Source organism: Spinacia oleracea, chromosome 3 (genome assembly GCF_020520425.1).
Source record: "Spinacia oleracea cultivar Varoflay chromosome 3, BTI_SOV_V1, whole genome shotgun sequence".
Taxonomy (NCBI): domain Eukaryota; kingdom Viridiplantae; phylum Streptophyta; class Magnoliopsida; order Caryophyllales; family Amaranthaceae; genus Spinacia; species Spinacia oleracea.
In genome coordinates this window covers 62772607-62781226 of record NC_079489.1, presented here as the reverse complement: position 1 = coordinate 62781226, position 8620 = coordinate 62772607, and positions in this window count along the sequence as shown.

Sequence of the window (8620 nt, the reverse complement as noted above, 5' to 3'; positions counted from 1 at the left end):
AAAAGCACGAGGCTAATGCGTGACCTCGTCCCTCGTGGGTGTGACACTTATTTTTGTCAAATCAAGTGTAATTGGATTTCTTGTGAGTTTACACCCAATTGACTAGTAATGTAGGAGTCGCCATTCAGTTTTTAACGACTATGAGAAAAACTGACAAAACCCGGTTATCGTGACATAAAGGGAGTGCAATTATGTTTGACCACGACGGCCGTAGGTTCCCTTGTGATCCATGGTGTGGGGATCTCTCAACATACACCCGCAAGGTAGAAATTGAGGGTTCAGGGGACTGTAACTACCGAGAGGAGTACTCGCTCTTCGATAACTCCAGAGGCAGGATATCCTTACTAGCTCAGCATAAATAATTGAAGGGACATGTGTTAACTATTAGACTAATCTGAGTTGATTTTAACAATATGCAACATATAGTACTAGATCGAGCGCGATTATCTGATTTAGATTGTATTAAGGGACCTAGCATGATAATCCAATTTCCCAAAAATATCATATTTATTAGGCGTGATAGAACAATCAGATTTAGTTAGTTTAACAGTTCATAAAAAGGGCGAGGAAAGCAATTAAATCATAGAAAAGAGACACATTACGCCGCACCCTTGAGAGGTGCGTCACGGTTCTCAGAAAACTAACCACTTTGACTTTGCTATTTCTCCTTTTATTTTAACGAATCTCAAGGTACGGGACAGGATACGTTCTGTTCGATTTATGGATCGATTGCGACAGAACGCGTGATCAATTTCGCAGCGTGAGGCTTAGGCTTAGGGGTTGGAGTCAATACTCAGAAATAATAATTGTGTGTTGTCCCCTTTTCACGTCGAACTTGGGCTATATTTATAGAAAAGAGTTCGTGGAAAGATAGAATTGTAGAGCTCTAATCCACGAGGAATTAGGAAAGAACACGTCCCAGGTAATTTCAGCGCCCAGGCCTGGGCGCCGAAGATTTCGGCGCCCAGAGCCAGGCGTTGAAAATAGGATCTGGGCTGTTTTTTTAGTCAGATTCGGATTCCTAGAATCCGGAGTGTTTGAGACTTAATCGAGTCTTTTAGTGCGGATTAACCTTGTGACGGAATGCGTCTGGGCCCGTTACGAACTCTAGGCTCGTTTAGGATTTTAATTAATACGTGACTCTTATTTTCGAATCATATTAGGAATAGGATTCTCTCGCAATTTCTATATCATTTAGGATTTATGTTGGAGTGCAACACCTAATTCTGACAGGTTTCTATCTTTTATGACTTGCCACTTTTAACATCTACCCATTACGACAGTTACTATTTTTAGCAGGTTTCCATAAATAGCAGGTTTCTATAAATAGCAGGTTTCGGGTGAAATGAAAAGGGGTGATCGAGATTCGTTATTTTATAGGAGATGCGTTGTCAAGTGGAGATTTATGCTTTCATCATCGAACCTTCCCTTTCGGGAATGGGGACAAAAGTAGGTGTCTACAGTTAGCCCCCACTTTGACTGAGTCTTGGAGTAAGACGATGGTCAAAGTATTAGACGGAGTGCGTCACACAAGCCATGGTGACCTATTTTTTACGAGGGTCTCACTAGCCCCCGAGTGATAACGTTTGACTTAAGGGTCATCACTTGAAGTGTCGACATATCCCTCACGTGTCATCGGGATTTGTCAACGGATAGTATAGAAACTCCCTCACTTTCTCATTGGAAGTATCTAAAGAGGCGTAGAAAACTCCCTCACTTTGTCATTAGGAGTAGCTACTTGATGTTTTCGAAATCAAAGCTATAAAGTGTAATTGGGCCTGGCCAAGCCCAATCACGAGGTAAAAATGTTTTTAAAGATTCTCATTTTTAGGGTTAGCTAAACGAGAAAACCCCCTTGTTTTTATGGGACGTAAAACGAAGGAAAATCCAGCACATCGTTATTTTTTGAAAAAACGGAAAACCAATCCTTTAATTTTTGGAAAAAAGGAAAACTACTCACATCGCTTTTTTTTTTTGGAGAAACGGAAAACCAATCTTTTAAAGGGAAAGCTACTCACATCGCTTTTTTTGGAAAAACGGAAAACCAATCCTTTAAAACAAGGAAAGCTACTCACATCGCTTTTTTTTTGGAAAAACGGAAAACCAATCCTAAAAAAATGAAAGCTACTCACATCGTTTTTTTTGGAAAAACGGAAAACCAATCCTTTAAAAAAAAGAAAGCTACTCACATCGCTTTTTTTGGAAAAACGGAAAATCAGAAAAAGTTATCGCTGCAACGACTAAGGACCTGCGCGGCTAGTGATGCAGACCCCGCCGGCTGAAGATGGCGAGCCTTGTCCGTTGAGGGTGGACGTCCATGAATTCGTTTTCCGATTTGGAACTCGCGCGGTTCGTGGCGCGATCTTGCCCAATTGAGGTGGGCAAGTCCCTATTTCATTGGTTCTTGTGATTTCTTTTGAGAATTTCTTTTCTTATTCATTCTCGCAGGAGCGAATTCTTTCGAGGGATGCTCGGATTTTCGTTGTGACCTGAATATGGGTTGACAACGTGCTTAGACGGACCATTGCTTTGTGGTCATCTTCTTTCATGGTTTTTGAGCTAGTCTTTATGGCTCGATTTTGCCACCACTTGGGTCTTTGATCAGAGGACCACGTACAAGTATCAACGGCGACCTTTGCTCTGAGATCGAAGTCCGTTTTTTTAGTTTATCCAAACATGGGACTGTATATAGCGTAGTCTGGGAATATGATTTTGACTCCGCGCACTCTTTGTTGGAGTATATATTTCTTCGCGAGCCCCCAAGCACTTGGGCTTGTCGGTCATTTTTTGCCAAGAGAGAGATGTTTATAACGTCTTTTAATCATGTTTGGGGTCGCGCTCGTATGTGCGAGCGACCTTTATAGTGGTGTGCTATTTTGGTGAAGTCGTGGAGTGCGACTTCAGTTTTCGGGCGACAAAGTTTATTTTCCTATAACATCCGGTTTGGCTTGGCCCGGATTAATCTTTTGACAGACAAACATTTTTTTATTTTGAGAAACCAACGACTTAACGACTTTTTTTGGTGTTTCGAAGAATGACTTTGATATTTATTTTGCTCATATTTGTTTTAAAAAGTGTACACATATATTCCTTGAGACAAGTCTAAGTTTCGACCAAGTTTTAACATTCATTTTGCTATTTGGGTGCTAAAGGTGCTTTTGGGCTTGATCTTAATTGCAATAGGGCCTCGTGTCTAGCGACATGGTTTTAAGTCCTATCCTGTTCCGCGTTTTGTGAAATCTGGCCCTTGGGCTGCATTTTCGGCGCCCAAGGCTAGGCGTTAATTATTCCGGCGCCCAGCCATGGGCGCTGAAAGTCCTTTCCTGGCGAATTTTGATTTTCGGATTTCTTCACGCGTTTCCGAATGGGATCAGGATGTCACTTGATGCATTCAACTATATATAGGGGCTAGATACGTCCCTATTTTCCATCACTCTCAATTTCCTTCTTTCTTTGCTGTGTTTTAGTTACTCCTTGCTTTCGTCATGTCGATTCCTACTTTCTCACTCCAACGGGCTGTTAGGCGTTGGCTACGGGCCCTTACTCCTACAGAAAAGGCTTTGTTGAAAGAATACCACTTAGAGGCACTTTTAGGCTTACAAAAAATTAACATTGACTATAATTTTCTGCATGCAGCCCTAAGCTTTTGGGATTCCGATCATCATGTTTTTGTCTTTCGGGGCAACGAAATATGTCCTTTGCCAGATGAATTTGCTGCGATCCTTGGTTATCCTACTAATGCTACCCCTGCCACTCCTGGCACTATTGAAGAGGACAAAACAACCATAGGGGCTTTCCTAGGACTAGATGCTAACATGCTTGCTGAAATTGTTGTAGGTGATAAGGTTAATTTGGCAAAACTTGTAAAACATCACTTTAGGCCTAGTAAGAATATGACCGAACAGAAATTGAACATTCGAGCCCTTGTATTTTGTTTGTTGCATCATTATTTGCTGTCAAATAACAATGTTGAGTCCGGTGACATAAGGTTGATCCCCTTGATTAGCCAGATGGAAAGTTGCTATTCTATTATGTCGTTGGTTGTTGCCGAGACTTTGCTGAGTGCGGATGAGCTGAAGAAGGATGCCAAATCTGAATATTTTAAGGGAAGCCCCCTATTGCTGCAGGTAATCGATTTTTCTTTGCGCATGTATACGTTTTTTTTTGCATATTTTTTATTCGCTCTGCCTTGGGGCTGAGTTTCAGCGCCCAGGGCTGGGCGCTAGAATTTTCGGCGCCTGGTCCTGGGCGTTGAAACTGCGCCCTAGGAACCGTTTTCTTATTATTTTTTTCTGATCGTACCCGTTTTTTTTGCAGATTTGGCTCATGGAACGGCTTAGGCTCTTGGAAACTCCTGCCGATCCTAAACATTATCGCCCTATAGCCTAGGGTAACCGAAAATATTTGCACCGAGGCCAGGACGAGGCCGAGTGGGCCTCCTTTTTTACTCATGGTATATGTTCTATTAAGTGGGTGGTACCGTGGTGGGGTTTGACTACTATGACGGGGGGTTCTGATGTATCGGTTTATGTTTCCTTGTTGGGGCTATCTCGGCCCATTTATATTTTCCCTTACCGAGTCATGCGTCAATACGGTTTAAGGCAGACTATCCCCTTTTCTGATACGGTACCACCTAAAGTAGCGGCCTTTCCACAAGCACGGGTTCAAGCGTGGGCTAAGTATTATGATGGTCTCCCGCGTTGGGCCGTAGCTACAAATGGCTTTGTGGGTCTTTCTGAAAACTACAAGTTGTGGATGAGCTCCGATGATAAGGCCGTGAGGACCGAGGCTCAAAATGGGGAGCCGGCTGAGCTTTTGATACCTCGCATTCGGGTCAGATATGAGGGCCGTGATTCTGCCAATCCTCGCACCCATGGTATTAAGACTGTGAAAGCTCGTCCTGATCGAAAGCGAAAGGAAGTTCCTCCCCGTTCCAGTTCTAGGCCTAAAAAGATGCCTAACATGAAGGGGCCTGCTGTTGTTAAAAGAAGTGCAGGCTCTCGCGGAGATCGTCGCCGGAACAATGTATGGGTTAGGAAGGCTCAGCCGCCTGTAGAAACAGTGACTAGTCTAGTTGATGATAATAATCCTTCTCCCACCATTGTCTGTGCCCTTGAGGCTGAGCGGGCTATAACCGAGAATGTTTCTGAAGCCTTGGCATCTTTGGAAGTTAGTGTCCAGGAGCCGGTTCTTATGGAGATTGATATAGGGGCAGCGCAGAAGACTGTGGGGGTGGATCCTGCGAACATTGCTCTCTACAAGACTTTATTTGATGATCCGGAAGAACTAGAGTAGTGTAGTTCTTGCTAGGGTGTAGGTGCCCTTTATTTATTTCAGTTGTGTTTGTTTTTTCATTTCTTAGCACTTTGTTTTCCTTCTTATTATTTTTCAATAAAGGCGTATTTTATTTTTCATTTTTATTTTTTTGTTTCTCCTCTTTTTTATATTTTTATATGTCTAACACTTTTTGCACAATTTATATATGTTTTTTTTTATTGGACCGAATCCTTGGTAAGGATTGCCTACGTATCTTGTCAGAATCAGGTCGCGCGTAGTTCTAGCCAGAATAAAATCTAAGATGCCGGATTTTAATAGATATGCCCTGAGGTGGAAGCATATTACTTAACCGGTCAAATGAGTGAAGTATTATCATTATTTTCGTCTGCCGTTTTTTTTTGCCGTAAGTCGCGTAAAAATGAAATTCGACTATTTTTTGTATGGCTATATTTTTTGGTAAGCCTATTTGGATACGTGCTGTACCCCCCAAGTGTTCGTTATTTTTCCGTTATGTGCGGATAAAATGACGAGCACTTCTAAAAAAATTTAGGCAGGCAGAGAGTTTCAACGCCCAGGCTGGGGCGTCAAAGATTTCGGCGCCCAGCCCTGGGCGCTGAAAATGATTTATGGCGGTCGTTTTTGACGCTTTGCTTCACGTGTTCTTGCATTTATTTCTTTTTCTTCGTTTTAGTGCTTTGCTTTTTACTTGTATAAAAATTGATTTTGAGGCTATTTCGGAGGCTTTTTTTTACTGTTAGCGTGAGATGCATTTTTGTCCGGATTAATTTTTTCTATTCGTGACTCGAAACGGCTTTGAAAATGGAGTTAGGGTGCGGGAGTTATGAAGATCTTTGTGTAGGCTTTTGGGTGGGTTGAGGTGCGTGTCGTTAATGAAGGGTATGATGGGGTTACATTTTATTAATTCCCTTTTTTAAGCAACATTTGCATTTGTTTTGGTTTTTGATTTCCTTTGATTTCTTTGGGTTGCATGGATTGATTTTTATGATAACACTGGTTGACCTTTATGTTTTGGGGATATGAAGGGGATGGTACGGTTTATTTTGTGGATTTCGGGAATTGGTTCCCATGGCACGATTTCAAGACCGAATGGGCCTCGTTTATTGGGCCTAGAGTGGGCCGCCTCTTTATTTTTGTATTTTGCAAGTACATTTGGTGCTTACTTAGTGTTAGAATAAAATTTTAGGAGAAACATTACGCCTTTATTAATTTGGAAAGTAAGGAAAACACACTGAAATAAAATTGACCTATATTCTAAGGGGTCTTAGGACCATCTAAAGTCTTTATTATTTTTTTCTACCAATCTAAACAACTACTAGGCGCTTTTTACTAAGGTGCTCTATGTGGCTCAAGCCTTAGGTTTAGTCTCGTAAAACTTTGGTCCTTCACCGGTACTCATCTTGAATTCTATTCCTTTTGCATTGACCCACTGATATGTCTTCACCCATCCGTTCTCGATCTCTTCTAGCTAGTGTTGATGCAGGAGCGATTAACCGGGTTGGATCGAAACCTTCATCTTGTAAAGCTAGGGTAGTCATCACAGTCTCGTCCTCCATAGGCCTCGATTCGTTAAACAATATCCATAGAGCCTGGTTGTCCAATATTTCACCTGTTTTAGTCTTGGTGAGGTGGGGTGCCTCATCCAAGGTGTGGCAGTCATGGGAAACTTCAAATCTGGGCCAAGTTTCAGTAAAGAGGTCCTGGCCCGATTCTTGAGACAGGTAGATATCTTCAGCATCATCATCCCACACACCGCATACTTCTCTCTCGATTCGATCCATAGGGACCACAGCGAGTGGTGCACCTTGAGGTGTAATGTACACCGTAGGGTCGAAGTTCTCATTTTCTGGTAGGTCGAGAGAGATGTGACAAGAGTCGAGTGGGCTCTTGTTGTTGTTGGGTTTGCCAACGTTGGGGAGAGGTATTATTTCCTCTATCATATCCTGGATCGTGTTTTTTAGTGTCCAGCAGTTTTCAGTATCATGCCCATTCCTTGATGGAACTCGCAGCGAGCGCCCTCGACCCAGTGCTTATTTTTGACTGGAGGGTCGGGTGTGGGGCCTATGGGCCTTAGTTTTCCCTGATTGGTTAGTCTTTGGAAAGCTTGTACTAGAGTCGACCCGAGTGGGGCAAACTTTCGATTTCGGGTCCACCTTCCAGGGCTCCTTCGGGTTACAGCATGGACCTTTTGGGCTTGGGGCATGGGGCCCCTGGGGTAGGTGCTACTCTTGTATGCAGGTTTGCTTTGTACTGTTTTTGTGAGGTCATCCTCGATCTTTATTCCCATATCATAAACCCTCTTGAAGGTATCAAGGCTCAAGTATCTAAGATGTTGTTTGTAAGTTGGGTCCAGATTGTCAATGAATTTTTGGGCTAATTCGGTTTCAGGAGGCCAAATGACCAGTAATGCAAAATGTTTGGCTTGCGCAGCCGTTAAGGATTCGTTTTCCATTTTTAGTTGGTTCACGAGCAGGGTCATTTGGGTTATTTGGTTCTGTAGCTCTTCTATAGACATGTTTGAGGGTGCGAATCGAGGTTGGGGAAGCGGAGATCCTTGAAATGAGGGATGACGGACGGAGCTTGGAGTCACTAAACTTGGTGTTGGCGATGTATCTTCGAGACGCACTAACCGTTGATTTCCTGATCGGCACCAAGTGGCAGGACCAGTCCTATGCATAAGATAAGCTAAAGTTTAGGCCCCAAAGTTTGAAGTATTACTTAGTCTAGACTTCGACTCTCTCTATTGGTTTTTTCTCTCTTTCTTTTATTGGTACACTTTTTGGTTTTTTTGTCATTCTTTGGATTTTCGAAACACTTGCCCGTGTGACATTCATAGTTATTAGCATGTTCGGTTTTGGTGCCGAGCATTGTCGTCGTAGGAGGCCTAACAACGACGCAAAAAGTTATTTATTATTTTTTTTTTTTTTTTTAAGTCGCTTCTAGAATCGAGTGCTTTTTCTTACGCCCTCGTAGCAAAATTTTTTTTACGAACGGTTTTTTGTGCTACGTATTTTCCTTTTGCGCGGGCACCGAGGCTGCTGCGCCTGACCAGAAGGCCAAGCAACAACTTCAGCGCCCAGCGTAGGGCGTGAGAAATTCTGGCGCCCAGCCATGGGCGTTGAAAATGCGTCCCTGGCTGGTTCTCGTTTTCTGTTTCCGTCTACTTTTGTTTATGCGACTTCGATTTTGCGTGCTTGCCCAATAACGTCCTTTACGCGTTGTGCAGCGTTTGTGGGATTCGTTACAGGCCATCCCGAGCGTCGCTTATTTTTGTGGCGATCGTTCGGGTTTGCGGAACACGTATTTCGGTATAACTCTTTGGCAA